General features: G+C 40.9%; 1 non-coding gene across 1 annotated transcript; it reads right to left on the reverse strand.

Annotated features, from left to right (window-relative positions):
* Nucleotides 1-3,519: 3,519 nt before the first annotated feature.
* Nucleotides 3,520-3,654, reverse strand: LOC115869278. Its single transcript, XR_004046095.1, has one exon. It is a non-coding gene; the product is annotated as a small nucleolar RNA SNORA18 (small nucleolar RNA).
* Nucleotides 3,655-16,068: the final 12,414 nt, after the last annotated feature.

Here is a 16,068-nt window from a genome sequence, read left to right on the forward strand (position 1 = left end):
GGGGGATTATATAATTAATTAGCATTATTATTTATCATGCAGTCCATTTTTTAAAGCACCCCTATTGTGATACAATCACTGGGAGATCAACATACATTATGCAAATAATTGAAATACATAAAACAAACGTGGAATAACTAATACAGTAAACTTCATGAAATTATCATGTGTACAAACTGCAGAGAACAAGTCATCTTCCCGCTCACTCAGCCAAGTCAGAAACCCAAACCAAGCCCGGTGCACGGAGGCAGCTCTGACACAGCCACCCGACAGGGCCGAGTCGAACTGCTCCTTCCGAGTTCCCGAGACTGTGACTCGGCATGGAGGCAGCCATGCTCATCTCTCTCCAGCCGAGCAGCCGGGGTCTTTGACTACCAGCCTTGTAATTAGTCCAATATTAATCCATGATGCAAACAGGCCCTCTTCTAATGAAGTCACCAAAATGACAGTCATCCTGAAAATACGCCTAATGTGGCTTCCAAGAAAAATGAAAAGAATGTCAGCAAAGGGTCTGTGCTGATAATGAGATGGTCCAGTTTTTTAGATCTTTAGCCGGAGAACTTAATCCACATTTTACAAATAAACAGTTATGGATGTGAAATTGCCCTAGTGACAATCCTTGCTTCTGCTACTTGCCCTCAATTGTCAGGGCTGTGACTGGTTTTTTTATAATGTTCAAGTTGCCTTTAAGAGTCACTGATAGCCTGGTTAGAATATAAGTGAGAGATTTTTAATGTCATATCCAGGCTTCCTCTAAGTAAATCTCATTGTTTATAAATATTTCCCTGTTTATAAGATGTTTAGAAAAGATAAAAGATAGACTGTGTTATAATTTCAAGTTTTCTTTAGATGTTTAAGAAATTAATGTCATATGAACCTTTTTTCAGTAATATTATTTTAAAAAATTGTCCAACAGCCTTTAATCTGATATCTTTAAATAGAATTTCCAAGAGAAATGCTTATACCTCAGAGAGGTATTAAAAGAACAATAGGGAAAAATTAAAACTAAATTAACATTTCAGCTAGCTAAATTATCACATCTTTTAAAATCCATGTTCTACACATTTTGATTTCACATAACTTCATACACTGCTGTTCGATGTTGGCAAGTCAGTTCCAACTCCCAGGGACTGTTGCTATGTGCAACAGAAAGAACATTGACCAGTCCCATGCCACCCCCATACTTCTTGTTGTGCAAGCCCATTGTTGTAGCTACTGTGTCAACCTATCTCCTTGAGAGTCCTCCTCTTTTCATCTGACTCTGTACTTATCCAATCCTGATGTCTTTTTCCAGATCTTGTCTCTACTGATAACATGTCCAAAATATTGAGATGTATGTATTCTTGCTTCTTAAGAGCATCGGCCGAACTTCCTCCAAAACAGATATGTTTATTCTCCTGGCAGTCCACCATGCTTTCTATACTTCTTGCCAGCACCAGAATTCAAATGCATCAGTTCTTCTGTGGTCTACCTTATTCATTATCCAACTTGCAGATGCATGCGAAGCAATGAAAAATACCATGGCTTGGGGCAGGCACACTTTACTCCTCAAAATGATGTCCATGTTCTTCAACATTTTCAAGAGATATTTGCCCAGTAGAATATGTCATTTGATTTCATGACTACTGCTTCTGAGAGCGTTGCTTGTGGATCTAAGTAAAATAATATCCTTGACAACATCAGTCTTTTTAACACGATGTTTTCTATTGGTCTAGTTGTATGGATTTTTGTTTGCTTTACACTGAGTTGCCATCTGTACTGAAGGCTGCAGTCTTTGATTTTTATCAGCAAGTGCTTCAAGTCCTCTTCATTTTCAGCAAGCCAGGTCATGACGATCATCTGCACCTGGAAAATTCTTAATAAGTTTTCCCCAATCCTGATGCTACATTCCTCGTCATGTAGTCTAGCCTCTATAGGATAAGGTTTTCAGTGGCTCCTTCTTCCTAAGTGGGGAACCACGTCCTTCTTCATTGTCTGTTCTTAGTCTACAAGCTCCACGGGAACCTGTTCACCATGGGTGACCCTGCTAGGATTTGAAATCGCAGTGACAAACTTCCAGCATCACCGCAGCACACAAGCCACCACAGTATGACAAACTTACAGACAGGAGGTATGAACGGAACAAGGGAATACTGCGTGGTTTAAAATCAAGAAAGGTGTGTGTTAGGGATGTATCCTCTCACCATACCTATTCAATCTGTATGGTGGAATTATATGAAAAGCTGGATTATATGAAAGCGAATGTGGCACCAGGGTCAAAGGAAGATTGTGGTAGTTACATAATTTCATGACCACTTGATAAATAAGCAAAGGGGTGGAGTCTAGCCTATCAATCAGGTTACACAGCGTGATGATAACTCCTTGTGGGCACGGGTTTCTCATGAAGATTCTGGGAACTTCCTCTCTTTCTCCCTTGACGCGGACCACACACTCTCTCTGCTTCACCTGCTTGTTGACAAGCCACATGAGCCACGCTGACCCGTGAGAGATCCCTGGCAATTCTTCCACTGCCACTGAATCCTCATGACTTTGCACCCACTGGCCTGTGATCTTCCTGCATTTTGCATGATGTGCTGCATGCGTCTGAAGAGAGATTGATGGACTTGTATCGGACTTAAAGGTTAATATCAGCCTTATGAACTTGATCTGGACTGGGCTGGGATGTTTTCTTCATATACACTTACTCATTGATATAAAGCTCTCTCTTACACACATATGACTATCTCTGGATTTGTTTCTCTTAGTCTAACATAAAGATTTATTAGCAACCTGAAATATGCAAATGACACTACCTTGTTTACTGAAAGTGAGGAAAACTTGAAGCATTTGCTGATGAAGACCAAGAATTTCAACCTTCAGTATGGATTACAACTCGATGAAGGAAGACCAAAGTCCTCACAACTGCGCCAGTAGGCAACACCATGATAAATGGAGAAAATTTTGTCAAGGATTTTTGTCTTGCTTGGATCCACAATCAATGCTCATGGAAGCAGCAGTCAAAAGACCAAAAGATGTATTGCATTAGGTAATACGTCTGCTGCACAAGACCTCTTTAAAGTATTGAAGAGCAAGGATGTTGCTTTGAGAACTAAGGTACAGGATGTTCAATTGCCTTGTATGCATGTGAATGTTGGACATTGAATAAGGAAGAAGAAGAATTGGTGCCTGTGAAGTGTGCTGCTAGAGAAGAATGTTGAAAGTACCATTGTGTTAGTCTGGGTAGACTAGAGAAACAAATCCATAGACACTCATATGTGTATCGGACGTCTCTCAGGGAGTGAGCATGTGTCCTGCCTCCAGTGAGCTATTTATTTCCTTAGCAGAGAGGCAATCAAGCTACTACCTGATTGACAGGCTAAACTCCACCCCTTCACTCTGAATCCAGAAATTGACACCAGATTATGTAACTACCACAACCATGGACTGCTAAAAGGACAAACAGGTCTGTGTTGGGGGAAGTAGGGCCAGAGTGCTCCTTAAAGACAAGGATGGCAAGACTTCATCTTTTTTCCCCTACATATTTGTCTTGTAGCCTCTTCCTCACACATCCAACCAATAGCAGTTCTGTGAGTAAAGCAAACCACATAGTCAGTCTATGAGGTGTTTCCAACGATATGGGTCTACAGAAAAAGCCCCATCGGGGTAGACCTCAACAGCACTTCATCTTATATACTTTGGACATCTTGTCCGGAGAGACCAGCCCCTGGAGAAGGATAGCATGTTTGGTAAGGTGGAAAGGCAGTGAAAAAGAGAAAAGCCCTCAACCAGATGGCTTAACACAATGGCTGCATCAATGGGGTCAAATAGGAACCATGGTGAGGATGGCCCAGGACGGTGCATTATTTTGTTGTGCATAAGGTCACTCATGCTTAAGAGGCAACTCAAGGGCATCTACGTAACCACAACAACATAGTCTAGCTTCTCAGATTATTTGTTCAACATACAGATTGGTGAAAGGAGACAACCCTGACACCAACTTATTATTTTAAACCATACAGTACTCCCGTCTTCTGTTCCAGCAAGCAACTGCCTCTTGGACCATTTACAGGCTCCACCTGAGCATATCGACTGTTCGGGATTTCCCATTCTTTTTCATGTTCTCCAGTTTGCTATTACCCAAAATGCCAAATGCCTTTATCTAGTGAATAAACACAGGTGGATCTCTGTCTGCTATTCTTTGCTCTCTGAGAAGATCCCTCTAACATCAGCAATGCCATCCCGCTTGCCATGTTTTCTTCTGAATTCAGCTTGTATTTCTGGAGGCTCCCCGCTGAGGCACTGCTGTAATCATTTTAAATTATCTTCAGCAAAACCTTTTTTGCATGTGCTATTAATGATATTGTTTGATAATTTCCAGATTCTGTTGGGTCACTTTTCCTTAGAATGGGTACGATTGTGGCTCTCTTCCAGGTGGCTTCCCAGTAACGTCTTCACTGTAAAAACCTTTTCCCCCAGAACAAACAACAACTGTACATTTGGAATTCTCCAGATGGAGTTACGGTCTCAAAAGTCCACAGCATATGACTGTAAGTCAGTAGTGGTTGGACGGCAGTGAGTTTGGTTTGGGTTTGGTGGGAAGAAACAATGGAGAAATTAACATTGTCAGACAAAATAAGGCCAGGGGCCGACTATGGAACAGACTATAAATTGGTCATATGAAAGTTCACGTTGAAACTGAAAAAAATTAAAGCAAGTCCATGAGAGTCCAAATAAGACAGTGGTTATACCCAAACTGAATTTAGAGACGATTTAAAGAACATGTTTAATTCATTGAACACCAATGATAGAAAACCTGATTTGTGGATGGCATCGAGCACATCATACATTAAGAAAGAAAAAGGTCATTAAAAGGACAGGAAAGAAAGAAAAGGTCGAAGTGGATGTCAGAAGAGAGTCTAACGCTTGCTCTTGAACATACAGTAAATAAAGCAAGTGGAAGAAGATAAAAGAGCTGAACAGAAAATGTGAAAGGGGATCTCAAGAAGACAAAGCAAAGTATGTAATCAAATGTGCAAAGAGCTGGAATGAGAAAACCAAAAGGGAAAAATACATTTAGCACATTGCAAACTAAAAGAATTGAAGAAAACTTTCATGTCTCAAGTTGAAATATTGATGGATTCCATGGGTGAAAGACTGAACAATGCAGAAAGTATCCAAAGAGAATGGAAGGAATACACAGAATCATGTACCAAAAAGAATTGTTGGCATTCAACCATTTCAAGAGGCAGCATGTAATCAAGAATAGATGGTATTGAAAGAAGTCCAAGCTGTACTGAAAGCATTATCAAAAAGCAAAGCTCCGGAAAGTGATGTACTATTTTAGATCAAGTTTTATTTAAAAATTTATTTCATGCTTCAGCACTTGGAACAATAGTATTTTCAAGGCTTTACTTTCACATAGCACCCTGTTGGCACAGCACGTAAAGCATTGGGATGCTAACTGAAAGGCTGACAGTTCAAAACCACCAGCTGCTCTGAAGGCATCTGCTTTCATAGAAAGATATAGTCTTGGAAACTCTAAGAAACAATTCTGTTCTGTCTTATAGGGTTCTTTTAAATCAGAGTTGAGGGGGAGAAGGGGGTACCTATCTCAATGATCAATGTACAACACCCCCACCCCCACAAAGGGGGCAAACAACAGAAATGTGGGTGAAGGGAGATAGCAGATGGTGGAAAATATAAAAATAAAAATAATTTATTATAAATGTATAAATTATTAAGAGTTCATGAGGGTGAGGGAGGGAGGGGGAAAAAGAAAAGAAAAATAAATAAATCATTCGTCTTGACAGCAGTGAGTTTGGGTTACCTTCATAGGAATAAGATGTATATCTGCATATATAGTAAATTCTTAATCACTCATGCTAAGAAAAAATATTAGCAGGAAAATCAAATACCATAACTAGTTAACTCACTTTGAGGTGAGATAAGTCTGATCTGCCAAGAAGTGAAAGTGATTTTATGTCCACTTGTATTTATATATGTCATAACAAACACTTTTAATTATTTTCTGTCAAAAAATACAGTGCCACTAGGTTTGGTTTCCTCAGTACACTCACAGAAAATTTGAGGAGAAAATTTTTATTGAAGCTTTATTAATGAAGCAAAGGCCCCTCCACTTTTTTTTATTTTGCCCTAGACCAACATATATAGTTTGTCTTTGGGTTTTTTAACCACTTTAAGAAACATGTAGCTAGCACTATAATTAACAACAACAGTAGCAACAAAACCCACTGTCATCAAGCTGATTCCAGAGCACACTGTCGTATAACGATTATGGTTTCCAAAACTGTAAGTCTTTATGGGAGCATACAGGTTCATCTTTCTCTCAAGGAGTTTTGACCCACCAACTTTGCAGGGAGTAGTCAGTACCCAGCCCAACGTGCCACTGGGGTTCAACACTGACATTGGCTCAGCCTTTATAAAGACAGAAATAGAAACAAAGTAGTTAAGTCTCATGAAAAGGCCAACAGTGCTGGTAAGGGGGTTATGAGACTCACATTCCAATGGTGGTTATTGAATTACCTGGGGCTGCTTTCCTAAGTGATGACACAAAGCTCAGCTGACATCTAAACATCTAAGTCCTCTTCCATTGAACAATTCTATTTTTTTTTCCAACACGAAAACAATTCCAAATAAAATCCAGCTGAAAACAAACATTTAAATTTTAAAGAAGTTACCCTGGTGGTGCAGTAGCTGAGCATTTGCTTCGCGCCAAAAGGTAGGAGGCTTAAGTGTATTCAAAAGGTAGGAGGCTTAAGTATATTTACGGACTCCTAGGGAGAAAGACCTGGAACTCTACCCTTATAAAGACCACAGCCAAGAAGATCCTGGGGAGCAGCCCTACTCCGGCACAGCATGGTAGTTACATAATCTGTTGTCAATTTAACAGTGAAGGGGTGGAGTTTCGCCTGTGGATCAGGTCACAGGTTGATGACCTAATTTGGAGACATGAAGGAGATAAATAGCTCGTTGGAGGCAACATACGCTCACTCCATGAGAGACTCTCTACTGACAAACACACGGATCTATGCTGATGGCAGTGAGAACCCTGGACCTGGAAGAGCCACATGCAGACCCACACCAGCATTGAGATGCTTCCACCACCACTGGATCCCCAAGACTATCCATCCACTGCCTCTGTTCTTCCTGCATTCAGTGTCATTGCATGTGTTGTGTGAGTCTGAAGAGGATTTTCTAGATTGGTATGGGACCTATGGGCTAATATCAGACTTGTGGACTTGATCTGGACTGGGCTGGGATGTGCTCTCAATAGTCAATTGCTCTAGCATATAAAGCTCTTTCTTATACACATATGAGTATATCTCTGCATTTGTTCCTCTAGTTCACCCAGACTGACACACACACACACACACACACACACACACACACACACACACGATATAGCTATGAGTTGAAATTTGAGTTGATAACAATAAAATTTAAATAAATGTGTTTTGCTGGAGTAGAAAAAAAGTAGTTATAGTTTTAGGTAGTTTTTACCCATAATCATAAAAGCTAAAACAACCAAGAAAATCCTTCCTTGATAACACAGCTTTGAATTATTATTACTGGAGAAATGTTATGCGTATTATAACAATATTTTTAATCCCACCAAATTGAGACAGAATTGTAAATATCTCTGAACTGGGTTATTTGTCTTTTTTATATTTTGACTAAAAATTTAACTGTTAAATGATAAGAACAATTAGCTACCTTTTAAAAGAAAGCAATTTACTGATTTAGTCTTCTATATGAACATACTATTCGTTTTAACTAAAAAGTAGCAGTCTAGCATTAATTAAAAAAAACAAACAACATTTTATTGGGGGCTCATACAACTCTTATCTCAATCTGTACATCCATCCATTGTGCCAAGCACATTTGTACATTTCTTGCCATCATCATTCTCAAAACATATTCTTTCTACTTGAGCCCTTGATATTAGCTCCTCGTTTTTCCCCCTCCCTCCCCGCTTCCCCCTCCCTCATGAACGCTTGATAATTTATAAATTATTATTATTTTATCATATCTTACACTGATGTCTCCCTTCACCCTCTATTCTGTTGTCCATACCCTATGGAGGCAGTTACTGTATATGTAGATCCTTAAAATCGGTTCCTCCTTTCCACCCCACCTTCCCTCCACCCTCCCCATATCGCCACTCTCACGACTGGTCCTGAAGAGATTCTCTGTCCTGGATTCCCTGTGTTTCCAGTTCCTATCTGTACCAGTGTACATCCTCTGGTCTAGCCAGGTTTGTAAGGTAGAATTGGGATCATGATAGTGGGGGAAGGGAGGGGGGAGTAAGCATTTAAGAACTAGAGGAAAGTTGTATGTTTCATCATTGCTACCCTGAACCCTGACTGGCTCTTCTCCTCCCCGTGACCCTTCTGTAAGCAGATGTCCAGTTGCCTACAGATGTGTTTGGGGTCCCCACTCTACACTCCCCCTGATTCACAATGATATGGTTTTTTTGTTCTATGATGCCTGATATCTAATCCCTTTGACACCTCATGATCACACAGGCTGGTGTGCTTCTTCCATGTGGACTTTGTTGCTTCTCAGCTAGATGCTTATTTACCTTCAAGCCTTTAAGACCCCAGACGCTGTATCTTTTGATAGCCGGGCACCATCAGCTCGGAAGGTGTGCATCATGGAATAGCAGTCACTTTTAAATGTGGTCACTAAAGACAGTGGCATAACTTGCAGAGGTTGTGTGAAAAACATGTTCCTCCACGTTTGTTTTCCAGCTCTCAAGTCCTGGCCACACAAGCACAATTAAGTGTTCCAGCATTCCCACTCTTCTTGAGATGACCATTGATTTATCAGGGAAACTTAATGGTGGTCCCATGGAACCTGTACACAAATCAGGAGGCAATTCTAACAGAACAAGGGGATACTGCTTGGTTTAACATCAGAAAATGTGTGTGCTTCAGTAAGTCACCATTTCACAGATGACTCCTGATTCACTCTTTATGCTGAGTCAGGGAAACTGGACTGGCTGAAGAAGAAGGACTGGAGGAAGGATGATTAACAAACTGCCATATGCAGATGACACAGCTTTGCTTGCCGAGAGGGAGGCACTTACCTACAATGATCAAAGACTATAGTGGGAACTAGAAGTCGAGGAGAGGAAACACACATCCTTACAACAGAACCAATAGACAACATCACGAGTCACTGAGAAGAGACAGAAGTTGAAAAGGATTTCATTTTACTTGAATCCACAGTCAAGGCCCAGGGAAGCAGCAGTTAAGAAATCAAACAAGGTATTACACTGGGCACATTTGCTACAGAAGACCTCCTTTTAAAGTGTTAAAAAGCAAAGATGTGAGCAGCTCAACTCTCACTTGGGGCAGCTAAGCAGCAGCTGGGCCTGACAGAAAGGGAAACTTTCTTTGGTTCATCAAGCAAAGGGCAAGCTGGGACCCGTGTTGCCCAGACAAGCACTGGAAAAGGGGGATTTGTAGTGTTTTTCATGCAGACCAGGAAGTACGTTGAGGGAATAATGAATATGTCACAGCTTTAGCAGGAATGATCATGAGTATGCATTGGGGAGGGGTGACAATTCTTGGTCAAGAAGTGGCTGTGGGACCCCTTGTTTCTAAATGTTGTCTGAGTTGGCCTGGTGACATTGTTCCGGTGACTTTTAGTTCCTTTAACAGATGTCTTTTCTTCAGGGTCAACGATTGCTCGAAGCTGTCCTTCTGTGTATGCTCTGCATTCCAGACCTGGTTATAACCAGTACTTGCTTGTTGGAGCGGGATGCTTTCTTGAGAGGAAAATAAGACTCAAGAAAAACAGGTTACCAGGAAGGAAAGAGAAAAACCAAGCAAGTTAATTACTGCCTATATGTGAGATAAATGTTTCAGCATCCTGTGGTAATATCTCTTAAACCGTAAGAGTAGAGTCACTGGGCAAGCTGGGGAATTTGCAAGGTTATCAGAATTAAACCACGTACATACAGTTTCTCAATATCCTTTGAGGATTAAAGTGTGTCTGGCCCAAACTATGGTATTTTAATCACTTCATTAGCATATAAAAGCTGGAAAATGAATAAGGAAGACCAGAGAAGAATTGGTGCCTTTGAATTATGGGGTTAACGAAGACTGTTGAGCACACCAAGCAAAACCAATAAATCTATCTTAGAAGAAATATGGTCAGCGGGCTGGGTGGCAAGATTTCATCTCATGTGCTTTGGACATGTGACCCACCTGGAGAAGGGCATCGCGGTTGGCAAAGTTGGGGGGCAGCATAAAACAGGCAGATCTTCAGAGACAGAGTGACACCGTGGCTGCAACAGGAGAGGACTGGACAAAGCAGCATGCTCTGCTGTTGCATGCACACATAGTCACTACGGTCCAAGCTGATTGACGGGGCCGCACAGCTCCAGCCATCCCCCTGGGGCCATCGTGGTGTCCGATTGAAGAACTTGGCTGCTAACCAAAAGGAGGGATTTGAGCCACTCCATGGAAGAGAGAGATGGCTGACTGCAGCCCTGGAAACTCAACGGGCCAGTTCCTGTTCCAGGGTCACTGTGAGTTCAGATCTACTCCATGGCCCCAAATGGGTTTGGTTTCCATCTTGAAATCTTCTTCTTCTTGAAGGGAAAAAAATGTCATTCAGTATCACGAATAGCCAAATAAATATGTTGTGACTGGATAATTTGGGAGCCCCGGCGGCAACTCAAGGTCAGGGTGGTAGTCACCTAATCTGATGTGATTTAAGGATTAAGGATTAAGGTGTAGGAGTGGAGTCTAGGCTGTCAATCTGGAGTTAGCCAATGAGACTTCTGTGGGCATGGCCTTCTCCTGAGAATTCTGAGAAATCTGGTACTTCTTTCTTGAAGGTGGAAGACATCTCTCTCTCTCTACTACTCCCTGGGTGACATTGCAGAAGACAAGCCACATGGATGCAACTAGACCTTGGAAGCGGGAGAAACCAGAGAGACCCCTGCCAGCACTAAGATGATTCCAATGACACTGGATCCAAAGACTTTCTACCCACTGACCTGTGATCTTTTACATTCGCCGTCATTGCAAGTGTTTCATGAGTCTGCAGAGGACTTTATAGATTGATATCAGATGCAATTGGACTCAGCGTTCCATGAATTTGTTTCTCCAGTCCACCTGGACTAACACAGTGAGCAATTTAAAACCACCCACAGCTCCTCTGGAGAAAGAGGAGGCTCTCTGCTCCCATACAGGTTTAAGGCCTCGGAAAGCCACAGAGGCAGTTCTACCATGTTCTAGAGGGTTGCAAGGAGTTGGGATAAACTCAATGGCAGTCAGTTTGAGTTTTGGGGTTCCCCCCACCACCGGTTTTGTTTCTAGTTAATGCCTACTGGCAGACATTTGAATCTATTTTGAGTTCAGGAAGAAAGTTAAAAGAAAGTCAATGCCTTCAATTACAGAAAAGTCTCATGACATTCATGAAGGGGCTTAAAAACTGGAATTAAAAGGCAAGGGAATTTTCCGTGAACTTTCTGAAGCTTGCCCAATGACTCTACTCTTACGGTTTAAGAAATATTACCACAGGATGTTGAAACATTTATCTAATATATAGGCAGTAATTAACCTGCTTGGTTTTTCTCTTTCCTTCCTGGTAACCTGTTTTTCTTGAGTCCTTTGCTCCTCATGCTAGTAAAGTTGAAGTTTATTTTTGACACTAATATACATATTATACTGGCAAATTTGCTGCAAAAATACTCTTTACAGTATTTAAGAGAAAAATGAGCCATGGGATTTCTATTAGCCTCACATGCTTGTGAAAATTGGCATTGAATAAAGAAGACTGACAAAGAGTCGATGTATTTGAATTTGACATTGCTGAAGACTGTTGAAGATACCATTGACTGCCCGAAGATTAATTTGCCTTGGAAGTAGTACAGCCAGAATATTTCTTAAGCACGAGGCGCCGAGGACTTGGTCCACATACTTTGGACCTGTTACCAGGTGAGACCAGTCCTTGGAAAAGGACATCATGCTTGGTGAAGTCGAGGGGCCGCAGAAAAGAGGAAGACCTCCAGCAAAACGGATTGATCGCTTCCATAGTAAGTCCAAGCACAGAATTGTGAGAATTGTGCAGGACTGAGAAGCCTTTTGTTCTGCTTCACATAAGACACGGGGTTGAAATGGATTCAACAGCACTGAACAATAAAAAATAGGAATCCCGGTTGGTTTTGCTTTTCTAAATTTTTGTTTGATTGTTTTTTAAAGTGGGAGTACATTATTGTATAGTGTGAAATATCATGTAGTACCATGAAAAACTATTAAATTCATTTTCCTAATCTGAGCCCTGGTGGCATAGTGGATAGTGAGTTGGGCTACTAAACGCAAGGTCAGTAGTTCAAACCCACCAGCTGTTCTGCTACAGGAGAAAGATAAGGCTTTCTGCTCCCATAACTCTCTATAACCTTGGAAACCAAAAGGAGCCGGTCGCCTCTGTCCTCTCTGGCCATTCTGCGTTAGAATGGAGGCTGTGCCAGTGAGAAGCTTACAGAAGAGGGCTTCAGAAAGTTCCTGGAAATTTTCCATGATCTTTTCATCCCATATTTTTTTTCATTACATTTTTGAAGTTTCCTTGTACCTTTTTATTCCTATTGTCATTGCAGCTTTTAATTAATTATTTCTTATGGAATGTAAGGGAGCAAGACGAAGCTTTCTACTCCCATAAAGAGTTACGGTCTTGGAAACACAGAGGCAGTTCCTCCCTGTCCTACAGGGAGCACTCTGAGTCAGAATCAACTTGATGGCAGTTAGTTTGGTGTTTGGGTTTTATGAAATATAAAGTGCAAAGTCATCATACTACAAAAACAAATTTGGTATTACATTTTTAATGTTTCTGTCCTTAGTAGAAGAAAATTGGTGGTGGTGGGGGGGTGTTAAGGAGGGGAATGTACAAATTAGTACCTGAAGGAATGAAATGCTATCAGCTGTTGAGTTGAAAAACAGGTACGTGTTTCTGAATACTAAAAAAGAAAAGAATTTATAACAAGAAAATTTGTACTAAAAAAGAATCCACAGTCGTCAAGTTGATTCCAACTCATAGTAACCTTCTAGGGCGTTGGTGGGAAAGAGGCCACAAGATCAAATATATTTTATACAGACCTATTTGTCTTAAACAGAACAAAGACAAGACAGGGAGCTAAATGAATTACCCAAATGAGGAAGACTGTATTATGTTAGGTTACCTAGAGAAAGAAAATTAGTGACACTCATCAAGAAGTGATCTATCAAGAAAGAATCCCTACCCAGTCCAACTTAAGGCCATGGTCTTATGCTAGCTAGTATTCTCTTCAGATTGGTGTAGCTGCAGGCTGATGATGCAGAAAGGGGGAGCAGTTTGCAGTAAGATCACAGGCTGCGGGGTACAGAGTTCCATGGATCCAAGGTTGGAAACCAACCATCCAAGTCACATGGAAACGTGGCAGCGTGCCAACAGCTGGCCGAGGAATACGGAGGCCTACCTGGAGCCACCCCTGGAGGCAGGCACAGAGTCCCAGAGAGCAGGAAGGCCAAGAGTCAGAGAGAGAAGCAGTTCCCAGTGTCTCTCACTCTCTTATACAAAAGGCCACATCCCCAAAGAGGTATCCTCAGGCTACCATTTGGGCTCTACCTCTACCTCTACACTAGTACCATCAAGTTGACATAAAATCTGTCACCGAGACCATAATGCCATATGGTGTCCAAGGGATTCAGAGCCATGCAGCTACCTAAATAGGACAAAGAAAACTGTGACAAAATCATATTTGATGGCCCATTTATTCAACACGGGCAAAGGCAGGATTACAGAATGAGAAAGTGACCATGTCTGGGATACAGAATCCGTTGCAGCTTAGCAAAGCTCACAAGATTTGTTCAGGGCTCCAGGGGCTTACGTGGAGAGGAAATGTGTTGAGAATGATGAGGGCAATGAATATACAAATGTGCTTTACACAATTGATGTGTGTATGGATTGTGATAAGAGTTTTATGCACTCCTAATAAAACAATAAAAAAAAAAAAAGGATTTGTTCAGGGCTCTCTAACCTAGGTGCTCAGGGTCTGACCCGCTAGCACACCAATTCCTATCAAAGGCCCATCCAGCAAGGGCCCGAGGGCCTGGCTGACCCTGACATGGCTGGTCAGGGGCGTTCCAGCAAAGACATTGCCTGAGGGCATTTTTTTTAAGTCTGCCTATCAATGTGAAGAAATATTTCAATGTAGACTGAGTCTCGGGAGACACTCAAAATGGGTATGACTCCTCTATAACCCATAGCCTTATAACATCATAATACTATAATGTTATTAGAGAAAAAGGGAGCATACATCAGGCAGAGAAGAAACATCTCCCAAAAGAAAAACTTGAAACTATAAGTTAAAAAGAAATAATCAGCTAAGTATCAGAACATATTTCAGCATATGACTAAATTTCAAAGATAAAGACTGTGTTTATTATGGCAAAACAAAATAGACTGCTTATCTTACCCATATATTTATCATTGCAGTTCTCTGCACTCCTTTGTGAAAATTCAGATTTCTTTTTTTTTCTTTTTTTTCAGATTTCTAATATCATTTTCTATCACCCCCATTTTCTTAACTACTGGTCCTTCTTTATGCCTAAATGACTCCATTTAACTTTTCTTGTAGTACTGGTATATTTGTGACTAATTCTCTCATCTTTTGCATGTCTGAAAAGTACCTTGACCAAGGTTTTATTGTATATTTATATTCTTCTGGGTGCAAAGTTTTAGGTTGGCCTTTTCTTTATGTACTGCAAGATGCCTGCCTATTATCATATGGCTTATATTCGTCCTGATGAGTAATCAAGAGACATCTTTGTTCTTTTGACATAACACGAAGCTGGAGATCACACGATAGCATTTTGCAAGAACAACAACTTGTTCATAACAAATATCTTTTTTTAAAACAACACAAAAAGCAACTATATACAAGGAATTCTCCAGATAAAATAGATAGAATTCTGTATCAAAATTATACAGAAACCAAAATGATTACTTCTATGGGAAGAGACAATGGAGAGGCTCTATATCAGCAGCTAAAACCAGGCCAGAGGCTGACTGTGGAACAGACCATCAATCACTCATGCGTAAGTTCAAGTTCAAGTTGAAGAAAATTAAAACAAGTTCCCAAGAGCCAAAATCAGACCTTGAGTCTATCCCACCTCACTCTGGAGAACATCTCATCACCAGATGCATGCACACTAATGACAGGAGCCCTGATGAGCTGTGGGAGGACATCAAGAATATCATTCTTGAAGAAAGCCGAAGGTCATCAAAAAGACAGGAGAGAAAGGACCGTTCAGCCTGGAGCTCCGAGGAGACTCTGAAACTTGCTCTTAGTCATAGACTAGCTAAAGCAAATGGAAGAAGTGGTGGAATCAAAGAGCTGAATAGAAAGTTTCAAAGGGCAGCGTCAGAAGACAAACTTTCAAAAAGGAAGCGCACATTCAGCGTTTCTGATACTGAAAGAACTCAAGAAAAAAAGGCAAGCTTTGAGTTGCAACACTGAAAGATTACTTGGACAAAATGCTGAATGATGCAGGAAGCATCAAAACAGGATGGAATGAATACACAAAGTCCTGGTCAACATTCAACCATTTCAGGAGGTAGCACATGAGTAAGAACCAACAGTGCGGAAGGAAAAAGTTCAAACTGCACTGAAGGCATCAGCCAAAAACAAGGCTCCAGGAATTGATGGCATACCAATAGATATGTTTCAACAACTAATGAAGCACTATCCATTACGCCAGAAATTTGGAATACAGCTATACTGGAAGAGATCCATATTTGTTCCTATCCCAAAGAAAGGTGACTCCAAGGAGTGCTCAAATTATAGGGGAAAAAGATCATTAATATCAAATGCAAGTAATATTTGAGTGAAAATCATCGAACAATGGTTTCAGCAGCACAGTGACAGGGGGCTGCCAGAGGTTCAGGTTGGGTTCAGAAGAGGCTGTGGAACAAGGAATATCATTACTGAGGTCAGGTGGAGTTTGACTCAAAGTAGAGAATACCAGAAAGATGTTTACTTGTTTGTATTTTATTAACTTTGTTTGAATCTTCAAA

This window comes from Echinops telfairi, unplaced genomic scaffold, assembly GCF_000313985.2.
Source record: "Echinops telfairi isolate 266 unplaced genomic scaffold, ASM31398v2 ScPeMD7_23;HRSCAF=83, whole genome shotgun sequence".
Classification (NCBI taxonomy): domain Eukaryota; kingdom Metazoa; phylum Chordata; class Mammalia; order Afrosoricida; family Tenrecidae; genus Echinops; species Echinops telfairi.